The 20,964-nt window shown below is 32.4% G+C and overlaps 1 long non-coding RNA gene across 1 annotated transcript; it reads left to right on the top strand.

Moving 5' to 3' along the window:
* Positions 1-2,311: 2,311 nt before the first annotated feature.
* On the top strand, positions 2,312-8,829 carry LOC134258335 (uncharacterized). Its single transcript, XR_009990147.1, has 4 exons — positions 2,312-2,476; positions 3,525-3,613; positions 3,733-3,788; positions 8,048-8,829. It is a non-coding gene; the product is annotated as an uncharacterized LOC134258335 (long non-coding RNA).
* The last annotated feature ends 12,135 nt before the right edge of the window (positions 8,830-20,964 follow it).

Here is a 20,964-nt window from a genome sequence, read left to right as displayed (position 1 = left end):
GAATCTATTGTTTAGTGCCAACTTTCATATATATCATAAAATTAATTGTCAATAATGCATTGTAAAAATGTATATGTAGTATACCAAATAAATACCTATCAGAGCAAAAATGCACATTCCTTTTACGAATCGTGTTCAGCTTTAAATGCCAATAAATTTTCACAAGGTTGTTTTTGAAAATTAGTTTACATTGTTAGCCTCCATGGTGAAATTTATATAAGAATAAGATTTTTCAAAGATTTATTTCTCTAGATAAAATTGGTTTCTTAATATGCAACTTTTTAAATAATTTAAGAATATCAATTCTCATACCTAAATTTGAATAATTAGATACTATTATGATACTGTTGTGTATTATGCATAATATTTGTATAAACTATACTACAGAATTCAATGATGTTAGTACATGCATGTTGTAGAGAACTAAGTAATAGCTCACATACAAAACTAAAGCATGTCTGAAACGTGGTGGTGTTTTCCCTATTAGCCAATGTTCTCTTAAAGAGCTTTCACTGAAAACTGTCAATTATTAATAAGGAAAAAGAACTGCTACAAAATCAATCGACAATTTCACTGGAAATATGGTACGGCCCATATCTATTTTTGTTGTCTCTGAGGGTGAGGGAGTGACAAACTTAGATTAGCTATGTCACTTTTAATGCAGGGTGAAGTAAGAGTGTAAGTGGACCTTTCTATATAATAAATAGAATGAAAAATAGTGATATAATCTTTGTATTTTATTTTAAAACTACCTTTTTATCTTTAAAAATGGTATAAACTCTGAACCTAATAGCCCTTGACAGATTTGTTGAAACATTCAGTAACACTAGTACTGTATTTAAACAACCAGTAAGTCCAACTAGAACTGTCCAATAGGGACAAATACCCCCCGCTGGGTTTTTCAGAGAAGGTGCCAATTCAAAAATACTTTATGGATCTAGAGGTGTTCACAATTTACTTACAAAAATTTGCAGTCTGTGAAATATAATTGCTCATCATGTTTCTTACTGAATGAAACAAAGGTGCAACCAAATGAAACATCAACACTAATACATTGTAAATCCATTGTAACATTATTTTTTTTATTTAATTTGTTTATTTCTGCATGAAAAAAATATATTACAATTATGTGTTTTGTCACTCTGCAAACTGATTGTTGAAAAAAAATCATATTATACAAAATCAAATTAATCTTGATAACTTTATATCAAATTCATTTGAAAATAAAGAGCTGGTCATCCAATAATGAAGTGCTTTGACAGACAATAAATTACAATTAAGAGAATAAGAGAAGAGATCTTTAATTCTTGTGCCTGATTCCCATGAGATTACACATGGTTGATAATGAGATGCCTTAATGTTCAACTTCCCACACCAAACTCATTAATTTATCTTTAACTGGATGCATGTCCAGTCATTATTCTCAAGAGATAAATAAAATTACATTATCTTCTGTGCAATGTAAAAACTGTTTTTAACACTTGATGATGTTCTTTTTTTTAAGTTTATATGAGTTGTTTCAAGCTATACAGTAGTATTTTTGTAAAGATATTCTAGATTCTATGTCTCAAACCTTATACATGAGCCCAAAATGAACAAGTCAAATAAAATAAAAAATAAAACCTGTAAAATGCAAAAAAATGAACAAAAAGAGATGAAAATTCCAGTTGCACACCTTCATATGGTGAATAATAAGTGTACAAATTTTCAGATTAATCCTTGCAATAGTTTCTGAGAAACGGTCCGGACAAAACCACAAAATAAAAATGGAAAAACACCTGCAAAATTCAAAATAATAATCGAATCAAGATGAAAAAAGCAGATGCACAACTTCATATGGTGAATAATCTTTGTACAAATTTTCGGACAAATCCTTCCAATAGTTTCTGAGTAATGGTCCGGACAAAATCTCGTCTACAGACAGACAGACAGACAGACAGACGGACAGACAGACAGACGGACAGACGGACATGGTGATTCCAATATACCCCCCCTAAACTTCGTTTGCGGGGGGTATAATGATATCTATCTATCAATAATGTTGAACAGTTTCCAAACATTTTGAAAGAACAGGGGGTTGTCATGTCAGCATCACTTTGGTCTATTCACAATATGTAATTTTTGCAGGTTCGAAATACATACATCACTGTCAGAAACTTTAGAAAATTAATTAGGTCATAATACGAATTGCCAACTCATGCGACAAGACAATAATATGAACAGCCAAGACATATGCGAGAAAACTTTTATACTGAATAATTTCATTAACTCAATACATGTAACTCCAGTCCATGAATTACACGGTGCCATCAGTGGTATACGAGAAATTGCGTATACGAGAAAGGAACATGAAATCATAACAGAGGGTACATGCAGACGGGCAGATGGACGGACATCTTGATCACTAAATACCTTCCCATTTTTCAAGCGGGATTATAAATGCTAACACATACGTACAGATGCATTGTATCATTTTGTAAGTAGTAAAATAGACAATTGTAGACACATAAATATATTCTACTTGGTTTTTAAATATATTTTAAGGCAACTGTAAATACCTTTTACAACTTGAAAACCCATAATTATGCTAATAACCGTGTAGCATGTGATGTATCTATTTTTAAAATCACTTTACATAAGTTATTCTACCTATGCCATCTGCTATTCATGCTTATTTTTTTATTTTACCGTGATGTATTTCATTATTTACATGTTACATCCTTATCAGTCAGGTCCTAGGATTGCTCCTATTTTAATTTTTACTGTTAAATGGACTTTAATTAAAGCTCGAATACTGATCGTTATCTACACATATTTAATGTATTACAAAGATGTTGTTTTTGCTTTGATAATAAAGATTCTAGATGTGCGAATAATAAATATCCAAATAATTAGTACTTTAGTGCTAACATTGAATTTTTTTCAATTAGCCATTTTTGTAAAAATAAAAGCTAGAATACCGGTTACATTAATGAGATAGAAGAAACATTACTGGCAGATTTCAATTCAAAGTAAAATCTACTATATTTCTGTTTGTTCAAAATTTTAATTTTGAGTTCATCAAAACTTTACTAATTATACAGACGGGGGAGAACAAGTCTTGGTTACAAAGATACATGTAGTATTAAAAAATATATAAACTAGATTCACAAAATTGAGCTAATAAACCGATAATACCAATTCAATGAATGATTTATAAAACAAAATACAATGAAAACTACTTGCATTTATCACGTGGATAAACACATTAATATAAGGCGATGTCAGAAGTTTCTAAAATTAATAAAAATTCATAGCTGAAATTTTTTCTACAAAATACTTTTAAAGTTCCTCTTTTACTGACTCATTTTAATGACGCACTGCGGATTCTGAACATAAATTATTATTATAAGACCTTAAGGTACTTAAGATTTTTAACTCGATTGTTAATGGAGATGAGCCTTGCCTTCGTTATCTAGGAGAATTTTATCAACATTCTTCTTGAATATAAAAAATCTTAATCAAAACCTTATTTTCTTTTACAGTTGTAGACCTAGAAACAAACAGATGAACAAAACTATGGAAGCAAAGACATGGCTATATTGAATTTTTCTCTCTAACATTTTAAAAACAGGTATGCATATGCATCTTTTTGTTTAACATCTTAATGACATCGGAAAGGTAATATTTATACAATATCGATAATTTTTATAATTCCTGATTTTGTGTAAAATGAAAGGTTCCTTCTTTTAGATACCGATGTACCTCTATCAGGCCTGCATACTCTTTCTCTTATTGGGACATGCTTGGTAAGTAAAGATGAACATGACCGATTTATACGTCATATACGCAGAGTTTTGATATGTGCTCGTAAGATAGACCCCCCGTTCCTCTAACTATGTTAGTAGTTTTTGACAACTACATTGATATATTTAAAATATATATTCACTATCGATGAATTTCGTTTACTAATAATTGGAATAATTTAATGAATTAAATTGAAGACAACAGACGTTGTTTTAGCATGCTAATTATTTGATTTTAAAAACAAATTATATATCCCAGACCAATCCCTTCTAACAATGAGTCATATTATGTTCACAGATAGAAATTAAAATAATCAGAAAATGTCAATTTAATATCTTTTTTTTTTTTAAAATAAGGTGTCCTGTAACTCAGTGGAAAAAAGTGGTGTTTAAGTACAAGTACTTTTCCACATTAACCTTCTTTTTTGATTTAATCGAAAAAACTAAATTCATTTTCATAAACCTTTAGGATAAGGTAAAATTTTACAAGCAATGAATTAGTTTTCAATTGATAAATGTAGCTAAGAGATGTTTAAAAGAAATGTATATATTAATAACAGAATTTTAACAAAAGAAATCCATCCAAGTTAGACCCCCCTCATCGCTAAGAATATTTCAATCCCGATATAAATTTATTATTAAGGTCTTCCGTTTCCAACGGAAGACCTTCTTCTGATTCTGTTGGTAAAGATTATTAAGGTCTTCCGTCTCCAACGGAAGACCTTATTGTTTTCGTTCGGTTTCTTTTTCCCTTTTATTATTCCAACCGATTTTGTGCACGCAAGTTCTCAGAAACGACTCGTCCAAATTTCACGAAACTTTCAGATCTGGTAGGTATTGATCTGAACCTTATTGGAAATTTTTTTGATTGATGACGTCACTTCTTATCTCGAGATATTTAGGATTTTCTTATTTTCAGAGGGTCGGCTTGTCCAGGAAACTCCTCCGAAACGACTTAAGATATCGACTTAAGATTTTCAGTGAAAATAAAGGAAGATTTGGTGAGTTGTAATTGGGTATCCAAATCTTTCTAGCGCAAAAGGCGCCGGAGCTCAGTGGGGCACGAAAAAATGTCTCAGAAATATCTCACAAAATTTGACACATTTTGTTTCATATCTTCATACCTGTTCATAATTTGTGAAAGCATATTGAAAAAAAAATGTGCAAAATTACAAGACCTTTCATTTGATACCAATAAAATGGGGCTGACCCCTCAAATTAGGGGCTCAGAGGGGCCAAAAGTTTTTTTTATCTATAACTCTCTAATGATCAATATTTTGTTATATATTACTGAAGCAAAAGTAGTCATCTTAACAATTTGCAACAATATATGATAAAATTTTGATCATATGTTACGTAATTAGGGGTCAAAAGGGGCCAGAATGTCAAATCTTTGACGCTTTATATCTCAAAAAGGGGGAATATTTTAAATAACAATATTGAACAAAAGATGGTCAGAATAATGTTCTAAACAATATCCATACTTTGAAGTTTTGTAAAACGACCCCATTAAGGACTTGTAGGGGTGGCCCCTAAATATTTCCATTTAGCATATCTCCACAACGAAAAGAAATCTCTGCATAGATACTGAATAAAAAATCTTCAAAATCACAAGACCTTTTATTTGATACCAAAAAAATGGGGCTGACCCCTCAAATTAGGGGCTCAGAGGGGCCAAAAGTTTTTTTATCTATAACTCTCTAATGATCAATATTTTGTTATATATTACTGAAGCAAAAGTAGTCATCTTAACAATTTGCAACAATATATGATAAAATTTTGATCATATGATATGTTATTAGGGGTCACAAGGGGAGAAAGTCAAATCTTTGACGCTTTATATCTCAAACAGGGGGAATATTTTAAATAGCAATATTGAACAAAGGATGGTCAGAATAATGTTCTAAACAATATCCCATCATCTCGAGCCACGGTCCGGAGTCCGCATATAGCTCTCTCCTACCCATGGCTGCTTGATCACAAAAAGTGTCGTAATCTTGAATATTTACGCCTCTCTATTGTGACGTCATATTCAGTCAGTGGCAAGTTTTGTTTCCATCGCAATTGAAATCAACAACTGACGTCAACAGTATACGAGAAATATTTCCTTTACTGTGATTGGATATGGAAAGGTCGCGATAAAGTTCATCTTCCGACTATGCTTTACTCGCATTGGTCAATATTTTAATGAACTACGAAGAATTCTCTCCTCGTTGAACCACGGCCAGAATGGGAGAGGATCGTACATTTTGGCCGTGGTTTGCGACGATGACAATATCCATACTTTGGATTTTTGTAAAACGACCCCATTAAGGACTTGTAGGGATGGCCCCATAACATTTCCGTTTAGCATATCTCCACAACGAATAAAAATCTTCGTTTAAATACGTTTAAAAACAAATAAATACTGAACAAAAAATTTCAAAATCACAAGACCTTTCATTTGATACCAAAAAAAAAAAAAATGGGGCTGACCCCTCAAATTAGGGGCTCAGAAGGGCCAAAACTCTTTAATCGTTAACTCTCTTATGATCAATATTTTGTTATACATCACTGAAGCAAAAGTATAGTCATCTTAATGATTTGCAACAATATATTATAAAATTTTGGTCATATTTTATGGATATTAGGGTGTCAAGGGGCCAAAATGCTATATTTTTTATGCTTTACGTCTCGAAAAGGGGAAACATTTTTATAAGCCATATTGAACAAAAGATGTTCAGACTATCGTGATAAATATCAGAAACTTCAAATTTGATGAAGTAAAACTTAATGTCTTTCTCTTTTAACTAATATCTCAGTCAAAATCACATCTCATCTTATCGAGAAATTCAACGGAAGACCTACTCGTTGCTCGCAACGAGATCTCATCTAGTTATTTTTTTTTTTCTTCTACTTCCTAGATGCCACATTTGAAGCCTCCTATTTCACTCATTTCTCAACTGATTTCGCACAGTTCTTAAACTCTATCAGAATGCCTTCAAATTTTTCAAAAAGTCACTTCCGGTTTTGAGTTATTGCCCTTTAAACGAAAAATTATAGGCTTTCGTTTCCAGACAAAGGCTCAGAGACGGCTAAAGCTGGAGCAGAAATTCTACTGATTTTAGATAATAGAAGGATTGAAGTTGTGCACATCGGTTTTTGTTTTTCGATTTCTTTATTCAAAATGGCGCTATATAGGGGTCAAAAATTAGAACGCTTAAAAGAGCTAAAAATTACTCATATTTTGCTTTTTATCTTCTAAACTAAAAATATCTTGTTAAAATATATAGAACATAATTTGTGCAAAATTTCAAGATCTTTCAAATGATATGTCGAAAAAAGGGCTGACCCCTAAATTAAGGGATCTAGAGGGGCCAAAAGTTTTTTCCAAATATCTCAAAAAGTATTGAGAATTTGGTATACATCAAAGAAGCAAAGTTGTTGAAAATGTCAAGCCCAATCTAATGGAGTCGTCAAAATACGTCCAGCGTCGTCACTTCCGGCCAAACCGGAAGTAGTCGGGAAACGCGTCTTTTTGCCATTTTTGACAAGATTTTGGATAACATATGTCTCTGGGAGCTTAAAAATTAATTTTCTGTGCGTCGTCGTCACTTCCGGTCAAACCGGAAGTAGCAAAAAATGGCTTATTTTTGCATTAATTAACATAGCTTTAGAGGATTCAAAGCATTTTTGGGCCTTATTTCTCATTTTTGTTAAAAATGAAAGCTACTTTCGGTCAAACAGGACGGAAGACCTACTTGCAACGAGCTTTGCTCTAACTACTTCTATTATTCCGTTGCGCACTCTCTCCCTCACCATACACATTTGTACAAACGATTGTTGCATTACAGTGTATGTATCCCTTCCAAATTCATTTCAGGGATATAAAATAACCAAAAATATCTGATTATTTAAACACAAGGCATAAATTCTTGAATAACGTATGAAAATGTAGGCTATGAATTTGTAAATTTCCAACAAAGGCTCTCAGTATAATTCAGAATACATGTAAAAAAAAGTTTGTATGGTTTTGTTTTATTAACTTTATTTAATGATATGATTTTTTATCTCATGTTTTCTGTCTTAATACATGTATTACATGTACTATTCATTACATGGTTAAAATTATCCATGTAGAAAGATACCGTATCACAGTTAAAAGCAGGTGAAATATTACTAAATTGGGCAGAAAACTACATGTAATTACATTAGATTACTAAATTTAAAATTGATTGTTTATTCTAAAGACAATTGAAATAGTATTCTCTTTAAATTTTTAGGGTAATAGGCCTCCTTAAATGCGGAAACACATTTCTGATTGGTTTTAAAAAATGCCCTAAAGAGACAACCTCAACACAAGAGTCTCAGAACAACAGCCTGGAGTCTCAAATCAGGTCTCAAAACAACACAGTAGGGTCTCATGACAACGCTACAGGGTCTCCTAGCAACGAACAAGGGTCTCCTAGAAACATACAAGTGTCTCTTGACAACGCGCAAGAGTCGGATGAAGCTATCGTAATAGCTATCGTATGTACAGTAGTTGGTATAACTCTTTTCGTGGTTGGACGTTTTTTAGCATACCGTAGAAGACACATATACTTCGAAGGAGGGAGGTTAAAATGCCAAATGTGCCTATCAAACGGAGATAACGCAGTGAATGAAAATGTTGTGATGGAGTCCCAACTACCTATTATGGCTAATACATAACATGTAAAATGCACTGCAGGGGAAAAATCACTACAAAGAGTGCAATCTGTTTTCAGTTGGATAATGGACTCCGTAGAGGATTTTATTGGACTTCATGCAAATTTGACATCATTATCTACGAAATAAAAATCTGGTGCTAAGCAAATCTCCAAAACTTTTTTCAGCAGAGAAACCAATATGACATGCCAATTTTATGCGTTGTAAAATTTTATATAGTTACTGTATTTCATGCAGAAAGAGTTCTAAACTTCCTTTTATCACAAAGAGCTATATAAAGCTTTTTTTTCGTTAAAATACTTTTTGGGCATTTAAATATTATCCGTCTAATAGTAAATTTAAAGAAAAATGTTTGTAATATAACTGATTAAAGACTTTACTGCTATCTTTTTTTAGGAATCATATCCAATTTAAGGCATTTGACAATTCATTTAAAGCTCGTCAAGCATTTATCATAAAAATACTTGAATAAAGTTGTCAGCTTTTAAAGATTTTTCGAGCATTACGTTATTCATTTTTTTTCTTTTAAAGTGTGACCCCCCCCCCCCCCCCCCTGATTTCGATATTTAAACAAAAACTACAAACAAAACTGCGAAGATGACTAGAACACGGACCCCCGAAAATTCCACAGGTGGGACAAGGCGCCCATGAGTAACATTCCCTCTCAACTGAACCTCTGTGTGTCGAACCTAATAAAAATACTCAACAATAAGAAAAAAAACATCATTCGTTTAAAACATAACACTTCATTGCAAGATCGTTTTTATCATTTTTATTTGTAAGTCAAGTATTTACAAACAACAGAGTTCTCTTAGTTATATCAGGTATATAAAAAGATATTTTTTATCAAATCAAATGACGTCTTTGATTACCTTTATGTACCGCATTTATAATTTTTTAAATATTTCACATTAATCGTTTCGATGTAACCGATAAACACAATTATTATTAACTTTTTGTCACAAAATAAACTCGTCGAGCTTTGGAAAAATTATATGCTACTATTACTCTGGCACAAAAATATATCACAATAAATTCAACTCACCAATAAATTTGAGGGTATTTCCACTCAAAATCAACATTTGTTTTAAAACAAAGCTATCACTCATTTTTCACAATGTTCATTCAGAAAATAAAATCTTCTTACAGATTTCCTCGAAGGATCAAAAATAAATACATATTTATCAGCTGCGTCAGACTCTTTTATACACATATAACAAAAGGGAAATTGCCAAAAGTAAATTTTTCGTACACATTTTTAAAACTCTTGACTTTTAAACAAGCGTGATTAAGCACAATCTAATTGCAAGAGGTCCAAGGGCCTTGAATCGCTCTTCTGATAAATTGTACAAATCAATCTATCACTTCTATTTGAAGCCTCTAACCCTAAGTACCCTAAGACCCAACTTGCATCAACTGACAAAGTTTAATGATTCTTGGCCAATTAGGACTGAAGAAATTTTGATAAAGCTATACAAAAAATCATAAGTAGGTCACAGTGACTTACTTTAAAATTGAAGTTTTCTGAGGACTCAAGATGCAATAATAGACAAAGATTGAAGATTCTAAGCCAATAAGTATTTGGTATATTTAAAAGTAGGTTACTGTGACCTACTTTTTTATCTACATTCTTCGGAAACCCAATATGCATCAACTGACAAAGTTTGCTGATTCTAAGTCAAAAAGTAACGAAGCAATAAAATGTCAGAAGTAGTTCATCGTGACCTAATTTTTTAGTAAACAATTTTCGAAAACCCAAGATACATCAACTGACAAAGTTTGATGATTCTAAGCAATAAGTACCTGCGATATTCAAAAGTAGGTTAGATCTGAAGGTAATCAAAGTAACTATGCCTTTTAAACAATTAAAAAACAAATACTTGCAAAATGCAAAAAGTAGGTCACAGTGACCTACTTTTTCATAAATTTGTTTTAAGGTCCCAAGATGCATCAACTTACAAGATTTGATGACTAAACCTCTCAGTGTCTGAAATAATGGGATTTTATGTTTTAACAAGGATTAGACATAAAGTTCAAACAGTAGGTGACGGTGACCTACTTTTAAGTTGACATTTTTTAAGGACCCAAGATGCATCAACTGACAAAGTTTGATGATCATAGGCCTAACAGAGTCCAAATTATGCCTTAAATTGAATTTGAAAACGAATAAATTCCTTTAGGGAACTGATGGATCACTGTTTTTAGAATTTGGAATTCTTAAACCTTAAATTTCATTGATTAAACCCCTGTCACACCGGGTCTGCGTCGTCACGGCGATCGCATGGCGTCCATAAAAATGCAAAATGCCGAGTGATCGCAGTAAAGTCTCCTACAGCGCGGCGAGATCTTCACTGAACGCGGCAGGGTCGCGTATTAACTCCTTGAATGCCAGGGGACGGCGATCACTTTGGGCATGCACAAAGTACGCGTCGTGTGATCGTGTTCTAAGTAAAGGTTATAGGCCAAAAACTGTCCATTCTGTGAGAAGAAAGAACTGTTGAAGGGCCGTTAGGCCCGATAATAGTTCTTTTTTCTCACAGAATGGACAGTTTGAGGCCTTTAACCTACTTAAAACATTTACACTATTATGTTCATAATGTACTCTCTTAGAACTTTTTCTCATCCATTGTATTAAGTTAGCATTGTCTACTTATTGGACTGTCTCAGGTGAGGGTTTTATGACAGTCAAAAGAAGTCAAAAGAAACTTGTATTCATTGTTATTGTTAACTTAATGGACAGTTACAGGTAAGTGCAATTTTTGAACAACTGACTAAAGAATATTTAATCACAAGGCATGAGATTCCATCACCATTTTGATGTGATTGTGAATGGTGAAAGCATGTCTTATTCCAAGGAAGCATATTTTGATGCAAAAATAACTTCAGATATGAAGGGCAATGCATACCGGGGTATGTCATTCTTGTGACATTTTGAGCCTAGGATTGTCAAGAAAATTAACTTTGAGCTCAAGGTGGACGTTTTATTTTTTAATTTGTTTCTCAAGGGTTAAGGGTTTTTAAGGATGCAGAAAAACAAAGGGAACGTAGAAAGGTTTCCGTAATTTAATCAACAATATTCAGATGATTTAGAAGAGGATAATCAGAGCAGAAATGTAAACGGGTATTTATTGTGTTTTTTAACTGACAGAGAGAATGACGTTACATTGTACCCAACGTTGATGTACGTTAAGGTGTTCAGTGATAAAGGAATCAACAAAATTATAAGCTTTCTCTTCGCCGAAATTAGAAACAAATCGGGAGTTGAGTAGACAAGGCTTTTGACAAAACACCCTTGCATTCCTGTAGCAGAAAAACAATGAATGTGCTCCTGTAGAAAAATGAGCAGTTATTCAAAGTACTAGTGAGAAATAAGAATTTAAGGAGCGACTGTTTCTTGCCAGGAGAAATGATATCCCCTCGTGTGTTGTTGGTGCAAATTACATTCTAATAGTATTCAGATCGAGATATTTCCTTCAAATTTAAGTTTTGATGTTCATTGTGAGCTGGAATATACATTTCATCATTTATTGGAATAATTACAAAGTTTCAGTTTTTGTGACTTAGAATGGATTATTTAATTACACTGTGAAACTGTTGGATTCATGTCTGAAAAATATTTATTTGTGTTTATTTGTGTTGTGTTTTCTTAATCAAGTAAGTTACCTGTAGCCATCCAATAAGTTATTGAAAACTGTCCATTATTTTTAATAATGGACAGATTTTTAAACTTATTGGACAGTTCAGGTAACTTATTGGACTGTTTTGGCCTTGCAAGAAATAGAAAGCATTAAAAGAACAAAAGATGATGTCATACTAATGTTTTAAGGTCGCAGTAGAAACGTGGTGTGTTCGCCGTAGCAGCGCGGTGAGATTTCCGACAACGGAATGGGAGCTCCGTATGAACGCCGTGAAGACGCACATGCGCTTCAACGTTGACCTCCGGAGATGTCGTGGAGTCCTCGGAGATGTCAATACATTTCTATTGCGTTTTTACGGAGCTTGTAATAAGAATAACTGTCTTATCTTTTTGACTGCAATTACACATGAAAACAGGAAGTTGTCAATGCGATCGTTGCGCTCCTTGACGTTTCTACAGCGTCAGGTGGTGATCACAATGCGCTATCACGGCGTTGTTAAAGCATTGTCAGCCATTTCACAAAACAAGAGCAATGGCATCATATTTGTTGCACTAGGAGCATTAAAATAAAATATGGAAGAGAAAATTACATCGGAACTTGTTCTGTTGTTTCACTTAAATTTTGTGGCAACGTTTAATGTTCTTATTTTTTTTCTTACATTCATAAAAAAGTCAAAGAAAATATAACAAAACATCTGAACAGATTAAATTAAAAAAAGGTTTTTGATCACATAGCTACTAAAAATTTAGTACTAAATTATTCATATAGAACATTTTTAATTATTAAGAAAATTTCTTGGCAAGATTAGTAGTCTTTACATCGCGTAACTTGCAAATTGAATCTTTTAACAAAAGTGTTTTACATTCCTTCTGAATATATATCAATGGGTATAGAACGCATTGTGAACGTATTGTGAATGCAGTCAATCGCCGAGAGATCTCCGTGGGAACGCAGTAGAAGGCCGTAAAATTGCGTCCGTCGCCGTAGGGATGCCGTGACATCTTCACATTGTGAAAAATTTACAGAAATTTGTGCAATTTCCCTGCGGTTCCATGGCGATTTTAAAAATTTAACAAAGCCGTAATGACTCTGTGTGAACGCAGTTTGGTGTGACAGAGCCTTTACATATAAAACTTACGAGAAATGATAATTTTTTGTAATGCAACAAGTAATGTAGATAGAAATTTCACTAATGTGTTTTTATTGCTAAGTGAATATAACACTTAGCAAAAAAGTTAACCAACGGCAGTCTGTATATATTACTCGACGTTATAAATTGCTTCACAAAAATAACATAGGAATTTATGAAGCTAAGAATAGAAAATGGAGCTATTTTGAAACATTCGTGGCTTTGTATTATAAAACACAAGTAACAGCTGTATTAGAAACTTAAAAGAATTTAAATGTTTAGAATGGAACTCTAAGTTGAACAAATTTTAAAAATAGAAAAGTATTAAAGAATTATCTGCCAAATGAGAAAACAATTAGTACTATTTATTCAACTCAAATGAGCTTAGATGAAATCGTTCTCATTAGTCTATTCAATTCCATATTTAATTATCATATAGTCAACAAAAAAGACAAAAAAAAATCAAATCAAAATTATTAAATATTCATTTGTATGAAACATACAATCGAACCGATAAGTGCACAGATCCTCAATATTTGTTAATCAAAAACCATAGACATTCTTGAAACACAGCAGTTTAATTTCTGAAACGTTAAACTTCTTTTACCACCGCTCGCCAAACACTAGAGGTTTGATAGTGGTGGGATGTTTTTCTATCTATCCGATGTCCACCCGTCTGCTGAGGTTAAGGTACCCAAACTTTAACTTGCCCCTCCCGCTATTAAAATGAACTATGTAATTCAATGATTCATAACATGTTGATATATATGTAAAATTTTACTCATCCTTTTAATTATTTTGATTAAATTCTTATTTCAGGTTTCACATAACAAGACATCGACAGGGCTATTTTTCCAAAATATAGGAAATACTTAAAACTTATTCAAAGCATTCCTTGAACGTCTGAATAAAATAAAATGAAACCATTACAGAATTCCTATTAGGTAGTTTAACCGTGCCTTCTCTTTGCTACTACCGATCTGACACATACATGTAATTTAAATTTCAAATTGCAAAACAGACAATTTGAATATTTCTATACATTTGAAGTATTTTACTTTTATCCAAAAATCTTCCGATATAAAATTTATTCATACTCTCACAGAATTTTTATTACATTGTGTCATTTTGCACCTTTTATTAACGTTTTGGAATGGATACATAATCTGGTTTCCCAGGCAAAAATGAAATAATTATAAATATGTAAAAGTCGAGGACATTATCATTCTAGTTGTTATATCACAGTAATTTTAGTTTTTTTTTTTATTTTCTTACTATCCAAAGTATAAATCGTATCATTTATCTGACACATCTTTTTCACATTTGGATATTTTACTTGAAAAAGACGCTTATGGTTATATAACAATAACAACTCTATAATAAACGTGATGACTTAAACTGTTCTACCACCCGCTTCTCTTACTTATACAGCAATATACCTTCATCACCTCCATAAGGTGTAAATATATTTCATTTGATTCGATATGCATGAGCATGCTCTTCGTATAAACAATTTCTAAAACAAGGTAAATTATTGACAAACAAGGTGATGAATCAAGAATATCAACAGTCTCATTTAAAGCCATCATTTTGAAAGTTCTTTGGTCGATACAATGACCTCGTCAGCAAGTACAGTTTATCATTGAGTCAAATGCTGACTGACGTTTTTCATACTAATTGTTAGTCATGATTATTTATATACTATATTGTCGACGGATATTTCTGTTATTTCCCGATCATAAAAAGGAGCACACGGCGAGTGTGACCGGTCAACAGAGGATGCTCTCTTCTCAATGGCATCTGATCCCACCTCTTATGTATTGGTGGTCCGTGTCTGCTCTGCTTCTCTTTTGTATTGTGTTATGGGCTGTGATTTAAAATACTGTTAGTTATCTTCATTTGTTTTATCTGCATCTCTCTGGCCTAAAACAAGGAGGAATGCGTCTCTTTCGCGGTTTTATGACAAAAGCAACTGAAGAAGTTATAAAATTGTTGATCACTTACCGCGTGTCACGGTTCCTTGCTATAGAATGTAGAGCAACCTGTGGAATTAGAATGATAATTACACTCTCCGACTGCACACGTTCATTTCATTTTGGGGGGAGGGGGGGGGTATTTGTCATAAAGATAAAACATAAAAAAAAAACTTTTTTAAACTTCGTCATTAATAGACCTTATAAACTGAATAGTATTATAAGCAATATAACATAGTATAAATTATTTTTATCCAATCGTCAATATATATTAAGTCCAAATTTCGAAAATTAGGTAATAGACAAATGAACTCTATTTCTAGTCAATTTTTAGCCTAAATTTGTTAAAATATTTCACAAGTCTTTGTCAGAATGTTTTTAATATTCGATATGATAAAAATCGTACCCAAAATGATTACAAAAAAATGATAAGAATATATACCCTTCCTAGCAAATTAATAAAAGAGCTTATTTTCATTGCTACATGTACTTTTCCGGAATTTTTTGCACTTACACAGAGTTTTATTTTTTATTGACTGTTTGAAATTATGTCAGATTTACAATTAGAGCATTTACCGTTAATTGACCCTATTTCAGAGAAAAAATATTATTAAACACGAACCATAAATAAAACACATGAATTATTAATAAATAATTATTAAAAGTCATGCACATCATTTCATGATAGATTTTACAAAATTTACACACAATCTGAAACACATCCATGTCTCAGACATATTGCATCAAGATATTATTTTACTGTATAATCGGATACTCAAGATTTCTTTGCATATCTTCAAAATAGCTGCATGTCATCTACATTATCATAGTAAGTTGTGTAATTTTGTTACATGAGACATCAGCTTAGATTTGTCCACTAAAGGTCAAGATTTAGACATAAAGGTTTCCCCTAGTTTCTCTATTTTAAAAAATGAAACCAAACATAAAACCAAATTTAAGAAATTACCTAAAATATATAAATTGAACAGATGTTTCAGAATTATTTAGAATGATTTTAAATTGAATTTTACGAATTTCGAAATGCTTTATTTTCAACATTATCTTATTGAAGTTGTGAAGCACTGAGAAAAGTAACATTAAATTAATTATGACTTAATAATGGATATAGACCACAAAAGACAGGCTAAACACATACTCTAGATTTGACATCATACTACGTTAGTTCCACTTTAAATCAATTATGGCGTCATAATGAAGCTAGACCTTAAAAGGCAGTCTAAACTCATTGACTCAATATAATTCTATGATATTTTGTAATAAAAATAATACGAAATGATGCAAAATGAACATACCTTGACTTTCATATTTTAATGAACAAGAAATAACAAATTGAATTAATTCGATAAAAAGTTGTATATAATGCATTTCACACTTGAAAGTACATATCTATTATTATTTCAAAATGTACTTTAAAACAGATAATTGTCAAACAAGGTGTATCCTAATAAAAACAATTACCTTTTATTTGCTTCTCTTAGGAACCTAAATACAAAATGGAGGTTGCTGGCAACACTTAGATATATATATATACGTATATATATTAATCTGAACAACATTGATCGAAAATCGAAACTAGATATACTAGCATATTCAGATAGACTCAATGGTTATATATTTTCTCTATTTTATGTTATGGAATTCGAAAGAAAGCTATCTTCGTAAGGCATTTGCATCAATCAATATTGATTAAAAATGACTGATAATCACAGAAGTATTCAAAAGAAATAATTTTTTTTGTTTCCATTAAAACACTGCAATAGACTGTCAAAAATATAAAGGCGTATACCTTATCCTTTGCTTCTTTTTTTCTTGTTATTTATCTGTGGGTCGTGGAGACCGGTACTTCGGATGAGACTATTATAAACATAGGTCCCGTGTCGCAGTAGCTTCTGGCACGAAAAAGATCCCTTCCTGCTATATGGCCCAGAGTGTCGAGCATTGGACAAAGTTTGCAGCTCTCCACCGACAAGTGGTGGCCTCTCCATATGAATGAAAAATTCTCGAGAGGGACGTTAAACAATATACAATCAATCAATCTTGTTATTTACCTATTCACTTTTTTTTATTTATTGATTTATTTTCCATCTATTTTTTTCAATTTTCAATTAGATTTTGAAAGAAAAAATTGTTCTTATTATTTCCTCTTTTCCCGCTATCATGACAAGGAGCAAACGGCGTGTGTGACCGGTCAGCAGGGGATGCTCACTCCTCCACGGCACCTGTTCCCACCTCTGATGTTTCGAGGGTCCGTGTTTGCTCTGCTCCTTTTTTGTATTGTTTTATGGACTTTGATAATGAATGATGCTTAATGGACTTTAAGATTGAATACTGTTCGATATCTTCATATCTTTCTTCAATAAATGATAAGTAACTGTTGACGCATTAGTTAAAACATTGAAAGAGCTAGCTTTACTTTATGCATAAAATGGCCCTGTCCTTATAACGATTAATAACCTACCACCCTCTTTCCCATTTCATATATCAAAATAAAGTAGAAAGGAAGTGCTTTATTTTCCTGTAACAAAATTTCATTTTGAGAATCTTAGTATTGGAAAACAGGCTTTGGTCACACCCGCCTTGTGCTCCGTGTCATGATCGGGAAATAAAGGAAAAAATCCGTCGTCAATTCAGTGTATAAATAATGGACTAACAATTAATATGAAAAACGTCAGTCAGCAGTCGACTCAATGATAAATTGTATTACCAAAGAACTTACGAAATTATGACTATAAATGTGAATATTGCATCATATTGTTTTACGCATACGTATTGTTCACATTATGTAATAAACGATGCGTACCGGTAGCAGGAGATGTACACTCTTCCATGGCACCTGATCCAACCTCTGATGTTTTTGAGGTCTGTATATGTTCTGCTCCTATTTTGTATTGTTTTATGGAATTTGATAATGAATACTGTTCTTTATCTCCATATCCTTCATCTTAAAAAAATACACTATGAAAAGACAATTTTTATTTATTTTTTTTTTTTCAAATTTACGAAATTTTTTCCCTGGAAAATTCAAATCTTTACCTTATTCATGTACATAGTTTTAATAGGTGTAATCATGTTGTCAAAAATCTTTCTTTTTTTATATTTCAGATGATGATTGAAGAGCACACATCAAAGATAATAGTATCTAGAGCAAAGCTCGTTGCAAAGCAACGAGTAGGTCTTCCGTCCTGTTTGACAGGAAGTAACTTTCATTTTAAAGAAAAATAACTAAATACATCTCACAGGATGAAAATCCACCATTCAGTCGACTGAATGGTGGCTGAATGGCCACTGAATGGTCACTGAAAGGTCACTGAAAAGACCCTTTCCCGTGACCTTTCCGTGATCATTCAGTTACCATTCAGTCGACTGAATGGCACATACATTTCAGTGACCTTTCCGTGATCATTCAGTTGAATCTTTTTATTGAATAATCGGCTTATTTTTTTGCCTAAAAATTTTATTTCACTTCTTCCTGGTATAATAGCATTAAATGTATCTAATTCCGAATAAAAAAAATAGGAAAAAAAATAATACAAGAAAAAGAAATTGCTCCCATGCCCAGAATTAAACCCTGGTCTCCTGCTTAGGTGTCCGCGATCTTATCAATTACGCTACGACTTCTTGTTGAGAAATGAAGATTTAAAATCAATTAATTTATAGAAATCGATGGAACAATCAGTTCACCTGTTGTATCGAGGAGCTGCGATGTGTATATATCTTGTATATCTTTTGTATATTCTATGTTAGTTGCGCGGATTTTGGGGACAGCCTAATTAATTACACATCTCCTATCGGGATGATGACAATTATCAGAGACGGGCACCTGTTCCTGTGTCAAAGATTTAAGATCGTGTAAATTCTCTATCTAGAAACTTAGTAGAATGATTTTATTAAAGCAATATCATTTAGAAAGCTAAAATCTCCTATATATTTTTCTTCTACAAGAGGCATGTATAAACGATTTATTTATTCTTGTAATTAAAAATGAATTTAAAATAATGTCTTTCAAAAACTAAATATCCTGCAGTTTTGACAATGACATAATTAAGAAACGAAATTGATCAGTAATACTTGCGATCTTCCAGAAATGGTTTAAATAATATAAATTCTGTCTCATCAATCAAAACTATATATTTCCATGAAAAAACACACGTATAAGCACTATAGAATGTTATGCATTTATTTAAATTTTGAATCGGTTATCGGATCATCATTTTTTATCACTTGAAGAATTTTTGTTTTCTAAATGTAAATAGAAAATTAAAAATCATTTTGAATAGGTCTCACACATTTAATTTTGGGGACAGACTAATTAATGACACATCTTCTATCGGAATGATGACAATTATCAGAGACAGGCACCTGTTCCTGTGTCAAAGATTTAGGATCGTTGTAAATTCTCTATCTAGAAACTTAGTAGAATGATTTTATTAAAGCAATATTATTTAGAAAACTAAAATCTCCTAATATATATTTTTTTTCTACAAGAGCCATGTATAAACGATTTATTTATTCTTGTAATTAAAAATAATAATTACTAAGACATATTCTAAGGTACCCGAATTTGATCACGATAAGTAAAAAAAAACACAATTAAGATTGAATAATAAATCTTTATTCAAAATATTGCTTCCTTGTTAAGAAAAAATATCTGATTATAAAATAATACGCTAGTGAAAAAATTGCTAAATTGAGACTTAAATATCACTGAAAGGTGGCGGACTGAAAGACGACAGAAAGGTCACTGAAAGTCGACGGAAAGGTCACTGAAAGACGACGGAAAGATCACTGAAAGTTGATGGAAAGGTCACTGAAAGTTGATGGAAAGGCCACTGAAAGTTGACGGAAATGTGTCCGCTGAATGGTGACTAAAAGGTATCTGAAATGTGACTGAAAGGCAACTGAAAGGTCACTGAAATGTATGTGCCATTCAGTGGCTGAATGGCCACTGAAAAGTTACTGAAAGCCGCCTTTCAGTTTTAACTGAAAGGTCTTGTTTCTTCCTGTGTCTAAACATTGTTTAAATCCTCCAAATCCATGTTAATTAATGCAAAAATAAGCCATTTTTTGCTACTTCCAGTTTAACCGGAAGTGACGACGACGGACAGTAAATTGAATTTTATGCTTCCAGTGACAGATGTTACCCAAAAACTTGTCAAGAACGGCAAAAATAAGCAATTTCTGACTACTTCCGGTTTGTCCGGAATTGACGTCACCGGACGTTTTTTGACGATGCCATTTGATTCATCTTGACATATTGAACAACATTGCTTCTTTAACATATTACAAATTCTCAATACTTTTTGAGATATTAAGGAAAAACTTTCGGCCCCTCTCGGCCCTTAATTATAGGGGCCAGCCCTTTTTTCGAGATATTATTCGAAAGATCATGTAATTCCACACTTCTTTTGTTTTATATGTTTTAACAAAATATTTCTAGGTAAAAAGATATGGAAGAAAAGGTGTCAGAAATTTTGAAATTTGCGAAAGGACTATTTTCGGGCCATGGCGAGCGTCGGCGCTTCGTACTTCCGGTGTTTGAGATATACCAAATACACATCTCCAACGGTTGCTCTATCAGCACTGAAAATTTCATGCTTCTGTGTTAAATGCATTCTGAGAAAACTGCTGGACAAAATGACCTTCTAAAACTCACTTAATCGCAGAAAACTCCGAACCGGAAGTGACGTCATCAAATTTAAAAAAACGCCTTAAGTTCATACAATTTGTCATCA

Source organism: Saccostrea cucullata, unplaced genomic scaffold (genome assembly GCF_032062105.1).
Source record: "Saccostrea cucullata isolate Sc308-1 unplaced genomic scaffold, CSIRO_AGI_Scuc_v1 ctg523, whole genome shotgun sequence".
NCBI lineage: Eukaryota > Metazoa > Mollusca > Bivalvia > Ostreida > Ostreidae > Saccostrea > Saccostrea cuccullata.
The sequence above is the reverse complement of the archived record's forward strand: the minus strand, read 5'-3'. Positions and strand labels throughout refer to the sequence as shown.